This window comes from Lactuca saligna, chromosome 3 (genome assembly GCF_052625555.1).
Source record: "Lactuca saligna cultivar CGN05327 chromosome 3, ASM5262555v1, whole genome shotgun sequence".
Lineage (NCBI taxonomy): Eukaryota > Viridiplantae > Streptophyta > Magnoliopsida > Asterales > Asteraceae > Lactuca > Lactuca saligna.
The window spans coordinates 141,155,906-141,173,049 of record NC_136419.1 but is presented as its reverse complement, the minus strand read 5'-3'; positions in this window follow the sequence as shown (position 1 = coordinate 141,173,049).

Below are 17,144 nucleotides of genomic sequence, written 5' to 3'. Positions count from 1 at the left end.
CCTTGGATATTCATATTTGCATGTATAATAGAGAAAACATAGATCCAAGGTATTTAGGGTTGCATGTACACTTAGGAGTGTTAGAATGCTCATAACCCAACAGTGGTATCAGAGCCTAGGCTTGTTTTCTTGTTATACTTGCAAATGGAGCTGAAAAATCGAGTTTTGATGCTGTCAGCCCAGCAGACTCGCCGAGTCCATGAAGGGACTCGACGAGTCCAAGGCAAAATGCATCCAACTCGCCGAGTTTTGTTCATGCACTCGACGAGTTGGACCCCATACAGCATATTTTCGAGGTTTTTGGCTAGAAATGGACTAGGAACGTTACCCTAAGTTGTTTTTGAACTTATAAACTTGTTTTTTGATGTGGTAATGTTCATGCTAATCCAATTTCAAAGATACTTGTCAATAGATTCATGTTTTGTATTAGTTTAAAGGTTAGACTAATTACATGAAAAAGTTTGATTTGAATTATCTTGTTCTTATGAGTTTCTTAGATTAATAGAAAAGTTGAATGAAATATTTGTTTTCAATCCATTTTAATCTAAGAGTTGAGTATAAAATGTGTTTGTGTAATTTGTCCTCAAGTTACATGAAGAGTCACATTAAAGACTCATAAAACTCATAAAATTGGCAAAGGTTACAAAAAAAATGAAGAGTCTAGTTCTAATTAATTGGAGTTATGATTCCATAATTTGTCCTCAAGTTATGGAGGACCAAGAGTCTCTTCATTAAATAAATATAAAAAAAAAATAATGTAACCTTAATTAATTCCATAAGTTATAAAATAAAGAAAAGTTAATTCTTTTATTAGTTTAAAGTCTTCCATAACTTGTCCTCAAGTTATGGAACTTGAAGAGTTTTTGGATTAAAACTACTTTAAACACATAAGTTATGGAATTAATTAGTTTTGAATAGTTTCAAAACTTACCCTCAAGTTTTGGAATTTGTAAAGTTTTCTCTTATGAATACTTTAATTCCAAGTTAGCCCTTAGAATTTTAAAAGTTAAAATTCAACCCTTATACTTTATAATATTATAAGTTAATAATATATATATATATATATATATATATATATATATATATATATATATATATATATATATATGTATAAGAGTAAAGTCAGTCTTACCGCTAGTACACCTCATTCACGAAGCCGGTCTATAAGGTGGGTATAAGGTTGTTGCCTATAAAATGGCAACTTAATGGGTGTCCACTCTCACCCACCGCTTGCTTGACTGGTGGAGGGTTGTTAGCCGAACGGGTTTGACAGGACTATAATTCTCCCTTCATTAAAAGTATTAATGATAAATACTAAGTAACTAAACTCTTAATAATACCCAATCTTAGTTACTTAGAAAAATGTGAATAAGGTGCTAATCCATGAAATTACACTTTACACTTTGTCTAAGTCGTTAGTGGAGCGTGTGTGGTTAACCGGCACACTAACTTGGACATAACAAGGTAGGTAAAGGATGACTTAATATTTATCATAGTATCGATGGAGCGTGTGTGGTTAACCGGCACATCGATTGAGGGGTAATTTATTAAGGGTACCAAGTAATTTGCATGGTTACTTCACACCTTGTTTTGTGATCCTCGGCATCCCAGTCACAAAACTTGAAGGGCACACTCGAGATTGAAACATGCCATTGAACAGTTCAATGAATCTCAAAAGATCTAGGAGTTTCAAAACCAATTAAAACCTAATAATACATTTCGTTTATCTTGGTGGAAATTGGTGAATCGTCATTCACCTACCTTCAAATTGTTTTATAGCTTGGATTACGGCATACCTCTTCTAAGTTATAAAATAATTTGATGGGTCCTAGCCTTAATATTTCATATTGGGTGTTATATTAAGGACTTTAAGATCAACTATCTTGAATATCTCCCAAAACATGTCCGGTTTAGACATTTATGATCTTCCCAAATCTCTTGAAACAAGCCTTCCTAAATGAAGATGATGTTCCAATGGAAATAATACTTCTTTCACCTCCTCCAATTATTCTCCCTACCCCACAAGTTCTTGAAAAGTTTAAGGTCACTCAAGCCCTATTGGCAAGGCAAGGTCTAGGTGTGATCACATCTTGTAGATGTAGTCACATATTGACAAGCCGGGAGAGTTGGGTGTCAAAGTCTTGAGAAAGTTGGTGGTTCAACTACTTTCTAAGTCACATAGTGAGTTCTTTTTGGAACACCTATGAAACAGACTATGACAAGACCCTTAATGATCTTATTTATTTGTTAAGATCAACTTCCTCAAAAACTTGATGGACATTGACAATAGTGACACAGGAAATCCAGAAAAACATTCTCTTCCCAATGGAAAGGGATCGGCCATAGTCAACTCGGTTGAACAAATGGTAAAGAGAAAAGCTAAGTCTGTGATAGTCCCGTGTACCATTATCAAAGGGTCCATATGTTTATATTGCCAAAGAAAGGGTCATTAGTTGCGAAGCTGCCAAATTTACCTAAGGATGTGAAAGTCAATAAGTTTGACTCTACTTCAGGTAAAGTCCACTAATCTAACTCTGTTAAGTTTCTATTCTGAGATTCCTGATACATGATGTGACTGGGTCACATGGTAATGTTTTAAGAATCAAAGAAAAGTAAAGGAACTCAAGAAAGAATATGCTGAATCTGATCGCGTAGATGGATTTCTAACACGTACTTTGAAAATCGGATTCTTGAGCTACTTCTTAGGAGTTATGAGATATTGCTTAGGAATAGATAACAACAAAGTTTTCATGCTTTTTTGCATTGTAAGGATGGTTTTTCCGCATAGTTTTAAAAATAAAAGAAAATTTTTGATTTTATTTATTTTAAAATATCCTTACAATGGCATTTGAGGAAAAATTGTTGCTTATATGATTCCAGTAATAGCAAGAGTGGAAATATGAAATTGATTCCTTCATTTGTGGTAATGTCTAAATTTACCAAATAAGGAAAGATTCTCATCACCAAGTCTCAATTGGTCCGAAACTTGGAATCATGCAAGTTGTATAGCATGATGAATGAGAACTTTCAAGTATTGGAAAAATTAAGACTAATTACTTTTTCACATGGATGTGTGAGTCAAGTAATGGACTAAGGGATCGAGTACATAGTCATGTGCACTGATTAAGTCCACCACAAAAGATATAAGGCTATTCGTCATAGTTTACTAAAGCTCAGTAAATATGATTATACTTACAAGCTTAATTGTAACTCTGAGACATTGGAAAAGGTTCCAATGTAAGGCAGAGCGAATAAGAAGAATCAAATTAGGCAGAAGGATAAAAGTTTCTCAAATCTGAAAAGATGGGAGAGTACTTTAGTATCAACTTGGTGATCATCTTAATGATTAAGAAACCATATCAAAATTAGTTCTCTAAGGAAAATCTTAGTGCATTCTTATGACTAAGAAGAAAAGGATCTTGAAATTGTTGAAATGGTTAAATCAAGAAGATGAGTCATACTTCGTTCCAATACAAGTCTTAGAGTCATACTCCAAGATTGTAATTTGAGTGACATGTCTTTAAGAAGGTTTAAAACACGTGTCAAATGTAAGAGTAAAAGTGTCCTACTCTTGTTCATTTGAAGTTGGTAAGTTGTGATGTTTTGGATAAAACAAAGACCAACTTAGGCCAACTGTGTGAAGTGTTTGTCTTGGTTAGAATCCACACTATCTCTTGGATGTTTGACAAGGAAGTCTTATAGGTCAAGAGGACAGTGGGAGTCCTAAAGGTCTTGAAAGTCTCAAGAACTAATCAAGAATAGAACCTAAGGTTCTTCACTAGCACACGACTCGAGGTTTATAACCTATCGTGTTGACATATTCTATGCCCATTCCAGTTAAAGTTGGCTTTGCATATGAGTTCTTAGAGTTCTCAATGTGTTGCACAACAACTTGGAAGCAATGGCAGGCCCTTGAGCTGCCAGGTGGCAAGAAGTTAAGATTGAGTTCAGTCCATATGAGTTTGGATTTGTCATTACCCTTGTCTTGTGACTATGGTTTTGACAATTCACATGGATAAGAACACATACACCATTAAATCTAAGTGTCATAAGGTTTCTCTCCGATTCATGAAAATGATGGTGAGGAAACACTTTCACTAAGTAGATTTTAGTTAGATAGAAATTGTGATATTTGCATTCTCAAAGTCGTTAGTCGAGCATGTGTGGTTTACCGGCACACTAACCTGGACTTGTGAGAAGTGGCAAAAAGGTCTAACCATTATGATTACGACATCCCTCTTCATAATTTTTTAGACACACAAGTGTGCTATCTAAGGGAAGGTGTATGTTTTTGATAAAGTCTTACCAAAACAATCTAGTATCATAAATCGGAACTTTGGTAAGAAAGTCAATAAAGTATTGATTTCTAGAAGTTGAGCTTTCTGAGTACATGTCAAAGCTAGTGGGAGCATAAGTGTTATGCTAATAATCATCATGTTAGTGGGAGCATGATAATTATGATAAGTATTGCAAGTTAGCAATGTTAATTATAGAAAACAAAAGTTTCAACTGGGAAAGAGTTGTTTTGCTATAATTAAGGGAGAAGAAATTATACTTCATCTCAAATCTATAAGCTTAGATCATGAGGTTTTAATCATTTAGTCAAGGATATATATGAATTTCATGTTGGAATGGCTCAACATAAGGAAATTCTGTATATGGGTCCATTATTTGCATTCTAAAAATCGATTATGATTACGGCATCCCTTTTCATAATCTAAATTATGAGAACTTGGCAAATAGAAATGGAAATGTTATAGCAAAAGACTGGTTTAGTCTTTATATGAGACATCATGAATCGTGCCCCATATGCTTCGGATATAGGATCAATTACATGTGCTATATTCATCCTTTTTAAAAGTTTCCAAATGCCTGGGGCATTAAGAAGGGAAAAGGTTTAGAACTGGATATGACTAAAAGGATTAAACAATTGTCGAGGACAATCTAAGGTTTACCAAAGATTGGTTGCTCAAGGACAGTTGGAAGTATAGTGATAATTCTGGAAGGACCATATTGACATAATCTGGAAGGAGGCAACTCTTGTTCAGAAGTGATAGTCAAAATGGAATCTAGAAATGTTTCAAAGTTAGGATTTTTCAATCTGTTTAAGATTAGGAAACTTAAAGCAAGAAGGATGTTTCCAAGGAATTGATCTCCTTTGGAATACTCTGTAATGATTGTTGCCAAGTCTTTTTGAATTTGTGCATAATCGTTACAAGAGGATCAATGCATATAAGTTTAGAATCTAACAGATTTCAGTAAATGGCATGAATTTGGAATTCTTGCATTTGCAGTAAGGATTTGGGAGTGTGAAAAGAGAATCATTGAAGTTATGTTCAATTGATCTAGTTCACAAAGTAAAGATGCTAGACAAACATAGTATGCATACTTGGTGTATGGCATGACTAGTGTTTAGAAAACATAGTGTACATGCTTGGAGCATGGGACAACTATTGTTTTAAATTCAAGAATAATGTTGATAGCTGAAACAGTATACAATGAATAATGTGTAATCATATGGTGATAAATAAAAAGTGTTTTATTTATATTCATAAGTTCTGAGACCATATTGGATTCAATTATTATTGTGTTTCACTTTGCATGTTTTGACTTCCCGAATAAACTAGGTTATTCTTCCGGAATGACTAAGTTATTCAAACCATCCACAGTCGGTCATATGTTGGAAGTAGATATGAATTAAGACTGTCATGGGTTGTCTTGTAGAGGTCTAAGGTGTTGGACAAATGGCTACGACACTCATGAGTGCTCATAAGTTCTGAGTATTGGATTCAACCCGCGCTCATTGGAATCACTTCATGGATTTTATCACGAGTGATCATGAGACGATAATATCTTATATTCTTCAAACCTAGAGATATGAGTTGTTACTATGAGTTGGTTGTACATTGATTGCACGAAACTGCATTTGGTAACTCGGTGCTATAAAACGTGCCTTTGTGTATGATTCAACAAGTAGTAGAACAAGCCATATGAGTCGAAGTTTATCCATTCCTTTTACCTTCGGGATAAAAGTGATATCTGTGGGCCCCTCGATGATTTGATGATGACAAATGGAAGTGCTCGGCCGGGCCAGGACTGATTTGATTTGTTCAATTAGTCAGTCGTCATAAATCGGAAATCGGGAAACAACAAATGGACAGAGAGAATGATTATAATCCATGTCTCAGTCCATACGATATCTACAATGGAGGAATATATGATCCCTTATCTAATGGACAAGTCATTGACAAGATCAGAGTTCATCTACAAGGTCAGAGTTCGACAGAAGCTTTTGAGAGCTACGATTGCCAGTTGGTTCCTGAAGTCATACGCAATAATAGTTTTAGACTTATCCAAGTGGGAGGCTGTTGGATTAATGTCTAAGTCCATAACTATAATTGGTAAGACTTGACCCGACACGGCATGGTCCATTTGGGTTGCATACCATCATGCACTTGGATAGACTAAATGAGAGAAATAAGACACTTATGGTTATTAATATATTATAAGTTCTAGTATATTAATAATAAGAATAATGAGATTATTTAATTAGTATTGATCAAGAATTAATCTAGGATTAATTGAGTGATCAAAAGAAGACTAATTAAATATGTGGGTTGATTGTGTAAATCATCCATACTTGTATAGTGGGCTAATGCTCCATGGATTATCTAGTTGGGCCAAAACCCATATGATGCTCCATGGATGCTCCATGGTGTATTTGAACCCATGGATCCAAGGAAATGGAAAGTCATGACAATTAGGGTTTACCCTAATTGTATAACTATATAAGCATCTTATTCTTGAGGAAAATCGGCCACTAGAGAGACTAGTATTATTCTTGAAGAGGGCTAGCCGATTTCATGAAGTGTAGAATTCTCTCTAAGTTATTCTAAGTGTTTTGATGATTGTGAACCATTTGAGGTGTCACACTTGGGGCACTAGGCACTCAAGCTTCATGAAGACAAGAACCATCAAAGAGGTATGTATTCTATCTTCTTATATTGATAGTTTTGTATGCTAGTTTAGGATAATACCTTGGATATTCATATTTGCATGTATAATAGAGAAAACATAGATCCAAGGTATTTAGGGTTGCATGTACACTTAGGAGTGTTAGAATGCTCATAACCCAATAGTTGCAGGGGTTGAAAAGTTGTTTTGCTATAATTAAGGGAGAGGAAATTATACTTCATTTCAATTCTAAAGCTTAGATTGAGATTTTAATCATCTTTAGTCAAGAATATATATGAATTTTGTGTTGGAATGGTTCAACTTGAAGAAATTCTATATATATTGCATTTTCAAATTCGATTATGATTACGGCATCCCTCTTCATAGTTAAATTTTGAAAAACATGGCAAATAAAAATATTGTAGCAAAAGACTGGTCTAGTATCATGTCTTTATGTCAAACATCATGAATCGTGTCCCATATGCTTCGGATATAGGATCGATTTCACGTGCTATAATATTCATCCTTTCTAAATTTTCCAAATGCTTAAGGCATTTATAAGGGAAAAGTCTAGAACTGGATATGACTAAAGTGATTAAGCAATTGTCGAGGAAAATCTGAGGTTAGCCAAAGATTGGTTGCTCAAGGACATTTGGAAGTATAGTGTTAATTTTAGCAGGACCATATTGACATTTTCTGAAAAGAAGTAACTCTTGTTCGGAAGTGATATTCAAAATGGGACTATGGAAATGTCTCCAAAGGTGGAAGTTATTCAATCTATGTAAAATTAGAAAACCTTAATGCAAGAAGGATGTTCAAAGCAATGTACTTTGAATATGAGACTTTCGTTCCATAGAAGTTGACCTTCTTTGGAATACTCTGTAATGACTAGTGACAAGGTTTTGGTGACTTTGTGAATAATCATTACAAGAGGAACATTGCATAAAAGTTTAAATTTTAACAGTTTTTTTGGTAAATGATAGGAATCGGGGATTCTCACATTTACAATAAGGATTTGGGATTGTGAAATGAGTATCATTGGAATCATGTTCAGTTGATCTACATCACAATGTAAGGATCATAGAAAAACATAGTGTGCATACTTGGGGTATGGCATAACTATTGTTTAGAAAAACAAAGTGTACATGCTAGGAGCATGGGACGACTGTTGTTTTTATTCAAGTCTTAAGTTGATTATTTGAAACATTGAATAATGTGGAATCAATATGGTGATAAATAAAAAGTGGTTTTATTTATATTCAAAAGGGTTCTGAGACCATATTAGATTCGATTATTATTGTGTTTCACTTTGCATGTTTTGACTTCCAAAATAGCTAGGTTATTATTTCTGAATGACTAAGTTATTTAAACACTCCACAGTCGTTCATATGTTGGAAGTAGGTATGAATCAAGACTGTCATGAATCGGGTTTGTAGATGGCTAAATGGGTTTAGTGATGGCAATGGTTGCTACAACATTCATGAGTGCTCATAAGTTATGAGTATTGGAATAAACCCACGCTCACTTGTATCACTTCATGGAATTTATCTCGAGTGATCGTGAGACGGTAATATTATATAAATTTTCAAACCTAGAGATATGAGTTGTTACCTATGAGTTGGTTGTGCATTGATTGCACGTAAACGCATCAGTAACTTGATGTTATAAAACGTGCCTTTGTGTACAATTCAACAAGTAGTAGAACAAGTATATGAGTCGAAGTTTATCTGTTCCTTCTAGAAATAGAAGCGATATCTGGGCCCCTCGATGATTTTGTTGTGACCTATGTACCGGCCGGTCAAAACTTAATTAATGTGTTCGATTAAGTTCTTTGTCAAACAAATCGAAAATCGGGAAACAAACTGTTGGACAATAAGTACGACGTTGTTCCATGTATTTGTCCGGCTGATATCATGAGAACAGAGGATTATATGATCCCTTATCTAATGGACAAGTCATTGACAAGATCAGAGTTCATCTACAAGGTCAGAGTTCGACAAAAGCTTTTGAGAGCTACGATTGCCAGTTGGTTCCTGAAGTCATACGCAATAATAGTTTTAGACTTATCCAAGTAGGAGACTGTTGGATTAATGTGTAAGTCCATAACTATAATTGGTAAGACTTGACCCGACCCGACATCGTCCATTTGGGTTGCATACCATCATGCACTTGGATAGACTATAATGAGAGAAATAAGACACTTATGGTTATTAATATATTATAAGTTCTAGTATATTAATAATAAGAATAATAAGATTATTTAATTAGTATTGATCAAGAATTAATCTAGGATTAATTAAGTGATCAAAAGAAGACTAATTAAATATATGGGTTGATTGTGTAAATCATCCATACTTATATAGTGGGCTAATGCTCCATGGATAATCAAGTTGGGCTAAAACCCATAGGATGGTCCATGGATGCTCCATGGTGTATTTGAACCCATGGATCCAAGGAAATGGAAAGCCATGACAATTAAGGATTTACCCTAATTGTAACACTATATAAAGATCTTATTCTTGACAAAAATCGGCCACTAGAATCACATTAGAAAGTGAAGAAGAGGGCTAGCCGATTTCATGAAGTGTAGAACTCTCTCAAGTTATTCTAAGTGTTTTGATGATTGTGATTCCATTTGAGGCTTCCACACTATTGGGGCTAGGCACTCAAGCTTCATGAAGACTTCCTACATCAAAGAGGTATGTATTCTATCTTGTTACACTCATCGTTTTGTATGCTAGATTAGGATAATACCTTGGATGTTCTTATTTGCATGTATAATAGAGAAAACATAGATCCAAGGTATTTAGGGTTGCATGTACACTTAGGAAGTGTTAGAATGCTCAAAACCCAACAGTATCATGGGTTGGTGAATAACAAGATCCAACCTGAAAGAGACTTGGAAATGTCCCCGGATCTAACTTGCTATAGTCCAACGACTTGACTAAAGCATGATTCAGATAGACTCTTATGAATGAATGACAAGAGTTCTTGAATGAAGAATGACACAAAAGATAGCCGGCTGTCAATATCTTTGATATTCACGATGTAGAGATTCTGGAAAAATGACCTTGTAAAGGTCTTACATCATATCTACAGAAGATAGTTCCTGGCAGCATAAAGGCCTACCTAAGTACTTATGGAACAAGATAATTTTATAGAAAATGCCACATCAGGTATAGACAGAAAAATACGATTCCTCCTTATAAGGAAATAAAGTAAAGCGTCTACTACTGGCGACGGTCATCCCTCTGGTGAACTCTTAGTTCACCCAATTGACATTCCATGTCAAGTAGGTGTCTTTCGCACACCATCTGGCGTACCCGGAGCTCTATGACTTTGGCTCGTGATTCGGCCAGTGCTTGCAGCAGGGTTTCATGGCTTCTCTCTGATCTCTCATGTCCATCTCCTAGATGAATGGTGTGGAGGGTATGCATTCTAGCATAGACGACTATTTCTGAAATCTAATGTAGGGCTGTCCTGCCTTGAATCTCATTTCGGGCCTCTCTACGGACCATGATTGGCAAGACTATATCTGTTAAGCCCTCATTGCTCAAGTCGTAAAAGCTTCGGTCGCCATCAAATAGCATAGGCTGATCTTGTCCTTGACTCCATATTTCCAAGCATTCCACTCACTCAGGGTCGGGCCATGAAAAGTCGGACGAGAGTTAGGAATTGGAAAGGGAGATGCTTGGGGTAGGTTCTCAACCTCTGCTTCAGAGTTAGTATTGTACGAAAAGTCTTCATCAAGGTGATCATTCAAGAGGAAAAGGATGATCGTTCTCTAGTTATTCTCCAAACCAACCAGCTATGACTTCATTTGGAAGGTACTGGTTGTCGAGGGGATGGAGTCCAGTTATGTTTTCTATGCGAGAATTTAAGGGTAAGAGAATAATTATTAGATGAGCTATCTAGATAATTATTTAGAAAACCTTCATTAGTTACATCGCTATTTGTGAAGTGCATACTAGCTATGTGTAATCTAAACAGGATAGACCTTCGAATAAGTGACCTTAATTTCCAAATTCACACAGAATAGGGGTAAGGCAAACTTATCACAGATTCTATGTCTATAACATCCTAATTACATATAGCCTTAGTGTATCCACTTAGCAACTATCAACTTAGAAATGAAGATCCCGTTTTAGTTCTCAAGTATAAAGTACTTCTAGTAACACCAAATACTCCTATAGTATTTTAAAATTTAATGTTATGTTCTATTGTTCTCATTGTGGTAGGGTTGGTAAGATTTTAGCATTGTTGCAACCACACACTTAAGCTTAGGCACATGCTAGTCAACCCTTGGATAATATAGGTGATCAGGCTATATCTTCTCAGTTTTGACCATATGTCTCTAAGCCCACTTGTGTTGTCCAACAATCGTAACTCTTTTGTATTGTCCTAGTGACACTGATTTTAGTATGAATGTAGCATGTATACTTACTTAAATATTTTACTATTTAAAGTATAAACTCTTGGTCAGAGTATTTTTTATCCCTTATGTATTTATAGTTAGTATATCTTTTATGAGTTGATATATTTAATTCACTATAAACAATGCTCTGATACCAATCTATCACACCCGAAAACCAGGAACGGCGGAAACGTTCTAGGGCGGAGGACGTCATGTATAATATCAATAACAATGTAAAGTAGTAAACAAGCAACAACATCATCCATTGCATTAATAATATAATTATTATACAAATATGTTCTGTCAAATTTTGATAAACACTAAAGCATAAATCAAAATGAAAGATAAGTCTTGAACAAGCTCCATCTTCCTTTCACCTTGCATCGGTACCTGTCTATGATGACCTGAGGATACAAGTAATTTTGAAAGCGAGTATCAGCTTTGAAGCTGGTGAGATCATAAGTATTTAGTGTCTTAATTTGTATGTAAGAATTTGTAAGTCTATGTATTGTAAGAATTTGTAAGTGTATATGGATTGTAAGTGTTTGAAAAACCCTAGAATCCCTATGATTCCTTCAAGTATATAAAGGTGTCTTCTACCAAGACCTAATTGTTCTGTGTGTGTGTGTGTCTCTTGTAAGAGGATGTATTTTCCAAAGTATAACTATCATTATCCAAAAATATAGTTTGTACATTAATGTTTAAGTGAGGTTATCACTAAAAATATGTAATGGAAAAAATCAATGTAGTACTATGGTGTAGTGCCGAACAACAACCGTACCTATTACCTTAAATCTAGGGTAATACTTCCAAGTACTGTAGTATTTGATATAAATAACTACATCGATACTCAACTGCCTTATTTGAGGGATAAGGTATAATGTGATGTCTAGATCCCAGACTATACGCTCCCCTATCAAAGGGATTTTGGGACCTACCCACGACCCCTGCATGAATGCAAACTGTGAGCATCCACATTACTAATGATCATGTATACTCGATATAACTATCACAATTGCGGTCTGATTCATCAGTATAGTTAGATCCTAAACTGGTTCCGTGCTATAGCCCCTAGTGACGTCTATTCTATGTATATGTAAGTGTACTCGTGTAAGTGTGATCATGTGATTGTACTCATGTAAGTGTGATCATGTAATAGTACAGTAGTGTACTGTAATGTTCTACGTGTGCTAGCTGTAATGTGTGTTCTCTCTATCTAGCAAGTATAGTAATGTAGTCATTCTAGTATAGCTATATATGTTCTCGTCCTAGTATAGCTGTATATGTTCTCGTCCTAGTATAGTTGTATATGTAATGTACTGAAAAGTTCTAGAAAGTATTGACTTATGAATGAACTGACTCATTGTATGATATCGCGTTCTAGTAATTATTCTAGTATCATCCTAAACTACCCATATGGTAGTTTACTAGTAATCTATCTAGTAAGTATGGACATGGATGTATACCCTCGCTACCCAACGACTTTCGCACGAATACCCGATATCCCACCAGACCACATCTCAAGGCGCGAAAAGGAAATACGGTGGATAGCCTTCCTAAGTCTTTTAAACATTTCTTATATAACTATACATATAGAGGCATGCAATTTTTGATATAAAAGCATAAATAAGTGTTGTAAGACATTTGAAATATAAGTATTATTTTAAGAAAAGATCGACTTGATGACAATCTATAAAACCCTTTGAAGGCATAAGTTTAATAAAACAGTTTAAGTATAAGGAAACATTTGTTTGAAACACAATTGTAAATAATTTTGAAAGGTAATGTACGGAGTAAGCTGTACAGTGTAAAAAGGAGTTTAAAACATATAAAATGTTTATAAAAAGTCATTTGAAGGAAACTGTTCGTTAAAACGGCTAATGAGTCGCCAAATCATTTGAATGCTGTATATTAATCACATGTGATTTATGTAATAAGTAATATAATCCTACTTACTAATCGCATGTGATTGACATAATAAGTAGCATGATTCTAATTGTATTCCCCCCCCCCCCCCATAAGACATTTAAAAAGAGTTTAAAACATTAGTTAAGGGGTATGAACTCACTTGCAGTATGTGACTGGAATTGAACGGACTGTTATCGGAAGGAACGATCAGGCAAGTGCTTGGTGTCAAGTGAAGACTTAGACACACACAATGATCCTAATTACATATGAAAACATATGTATATAAATAATTAGTGATTATAACACTAATTATACAAGTAATAACATTTAAGCTCGAGGATAACACCTTTGGTCAAGTGCTAGGAGGCTAAAGGGTTGCAACAAAGGAGTGCAATGCCCCTATTTGGAGTTTAAGGTCAAAAGACCATATTCATTGGAGTTTATGGCCCAGGGGAGTAAGCTCCTGGCCGTAAACTCCCAACCAAGGCTTGAAATGGTGCTTACAATCACTACAACTCTAGTGGGAATTTATTCAAGGCTTATACAAGTGTTTGGGCACCATATTGACTCCTTTGGGGAGTTTACAGCCCAAAGAACCTTTTCCGTTGGAGTTTACGGCCGTAAACTCCCTTGGGAGGGCGATTATGGTGCTTTCAAGTCTCTATAATAACTAGGAACAATTCTATGCTTTTGTACTTGGCTTTGGAAGAGTTTATGGCACATTTTAGCACCATTTTATGGAGTTTACGGCCATGGAACCTTTTGGGCTATAAACTCCCTCTCCATTTGTGTTCTAAGTATTTTAACTAGTCCAAAACTCATCTAGGTACTTGCCCAAATTGTCTCATGGCCTAAGGAAGTGTTTAAGGTGTCCTTTGACCCCTTTAAAGGAGTTTACGGCCCAAGAATTACTCTTGGCCATAAACTCTTCAACACTTGTGCTTTCCTTATGTTTTCTAGGTCCTAAACATATTAAGGTATTTGCCAAAAATAGAGTCCAAGCCTTTGGGGGTGATGAGGGCATTTTTAGCCCTTGAAAAAGGGGTTTACGGCCCAAGAGCATATCCTTGGCCATAAACTCCTAAAACTATATGGTTTTGATTGATTTCTAGCCTCCAATGTTCATACATAAAGTCCTTAACTAGTTGCCTAACAAGGAATTGGGACTAGATGGCCTTTAGGCCTTGTTTTGGAGTTTACACCCCAAGAACGTTCTTGGGCCGTAAGCTCCCGGATCTTGTGTTTTGGACATGTAAATAATGTTATTAAATATATAACAAGTATTAAAACACATCTAGGGAAGTGTACTCACAATCTGGGATGAAAACCCGAAGATCCGTGAGAGAGAAATTTGCTTTTCTCTAAATGGAATTCAACTAATGAACCAATTTGGTTCATGATTCTATTTATAGTCCTGAGATTTTTGGCAAAAAATATTTCAATTCTCGGAATGGATTCCAATGATCTAGGGTAATGGAATTTCAGTGTTGCACGAAATCCTAGTGCAACCACTCTCCTAATATCTCTTTAGGTGTAAAACCCTGAAACTGCCAAACTTATATTCTAAGTCTGAATTTTTACTGTAACCGCTCTACTTCTATTGGATTGAAATGGTTTGATTAGAATGGAAAATTTCAGGTTGTCACATCATCCCCCTGTTAAAGGGAATTTCATCCCGAAATTAGAATTTAGGCAAGGAAGTATGCACGAATGATCGAGTCGTGAGGAGAAAACTTCCTAATCGATTGGTTCTGGCGACCTTAAGTAAAATGGGGCTCTCGGTTGGCATTCCAATGAACCTTCACTAACTGGCGACGGCGTTGCTTCGTCCGCTTGACCTCTCGGTCGAGGGTCATTATGGTTCTAATATGAAGGTGAGGATCTCGACGAGTGGACTTGCAAGAGTCCTAACGGAAGGTATGATTTCACGATCGAGATGTGAAGGGTAGAATGTATGTTACTGAGTTCGCGGGGTAGGTCTAGTTTGTGCAAGGCACAGGACCGATTCTGATAAGAATCTCGGGGGTCCTGTCTAAATTGGATTTAGCTTTCCACGCTTTACGAATCGTATTAAGCCATTCCCAGAGTGAGTTATCCTATAGAACTTGGTCACTCACTTGGAATCTCAAAGGTTCCATTTCTTGCGTAACTTCCCAGTCAAAGGCCATCCCTTGCTGGGTCAAAGTCGTACGAGTTTCTGTAGCTTGCGAGGAGTTCTAAATGAACTAAAGCGGTAGGTCGGTAAGACCTAAAATTTGGCGAAAGACTGTCGGCGTCTCTGGTGTTGATAAATGCTCAACGGTTCTGGCAAACTGAAGATGTGCTCAAAATTTCTCACATTACTAACAGTGTGTCTTAGAAATTTGACTCTTCAATTTCAAAACTCGTGCATAGAGAACTTCACAAGAAGTTCCTCTAGAGGTAATGTTCCCGTGGGTTCCTTCTTACTACAATGGTAGATAAGTAAGTCATTACATGGAGAACTGACGAACTGATCCAAGTACGAAAGACGTACCCTATTCATCTAGTTCATGAAAAATATGGGCATACTGGTCCTATCCGAAGAGTATCACTACGTACTCGAAGTGTCCGCATCGAATTCGGAAGATAGTCTTCCAGACATCCTTCCCTAACACATCGAACTGGTGATATTCGGATCTCAGGTCCATTCCTGGAAGTAATTCTTTCCTTGTGTTTGCTCAACCATTTTGTCTACGCGCGGCAGAGATAACGATTTCTAATGAAAAATCTCGACGGAGTCTTCAATAACCGAGGTACATGCAATGCGATCCGTCGATCTCTGGAAGAATATGATCGAGGTTCTCTAGGGTGAGAAACCTAGTCTTCTAATTCTATTTATGTGTAGTTCTCTAAGTTGTCCAAACTGTTCTTGTATCTCCGTGGGTGTTTAAACTATAAGGTGATCTATTTATGGGAGTCGTACTGGGTTCTATGCTTGTTCTCATGACGATGTGATTACTCGTACTTAGGCAATTCTCCGTCCTGAAGTTCATATAGAATTCATACCTAGTTTCACAATCACCCTTTCGTGTATACGAGTCATATATAATTAAGGTTGAAAAGGTAGTCGAATAACTGGTTCTTCTTTAAGTTCACATCCCATCGGGGAAAAAGAATTTAAAGTGGAATCATCAATTCTAAACCTGTAGAACCTCTATTATATATCACTCTTATGCATACATTCTTCAGTGATAGATCAACCGCATGAATCCCCTGGATTAAACTTGATGTACTGCACGAGTGGTACTTCGGGGATTTCTTCGGAAATAAAATAACTAAGAGGTACTCCTGGAATGAGTACTTCGGCGTTCTGATGTGACGGTTTTGCTGGAAAAGTGATCTAGAAGAAAGAGATGTACGTATGAAGCTGTTTTCGTGAGGATCAAACTGAGTCAATTCGTATGATACTGTCGAAATCATACTGAAACTTAAAGACATTGGATTTGAACATAAGACGTTTACAGACAAAGCACAACCGTGCAACCATGAACAGAGTTACAGTACTTTAGATTTACCATAAGACTATTGCTGCGAATAAGATATACTACAAAAGACAAGTATACGCAGCACGAGAATTCCTATACAGATAGGATCTCGCAAAAGGTAAGACTCTAGTTGCACTAGTTTTAGATAGTTTATAAGTCTGTTACAACAAAACGCCTAAATTACATTTAGCGTGGTTCCGGAGCAGGATCTCCTGCGGCTGTGATCCTGAGAATCTTCCCGTCTGCGCCAGAGTTTTGTGTTATCGGGCAATCCTTCTGGAGGTGTCCAACTTCACCGCATTGGTAACATATATGGACAACACCCACATTGGTGGTGGAAGTGAAACGTTGAGTAGGAGTTA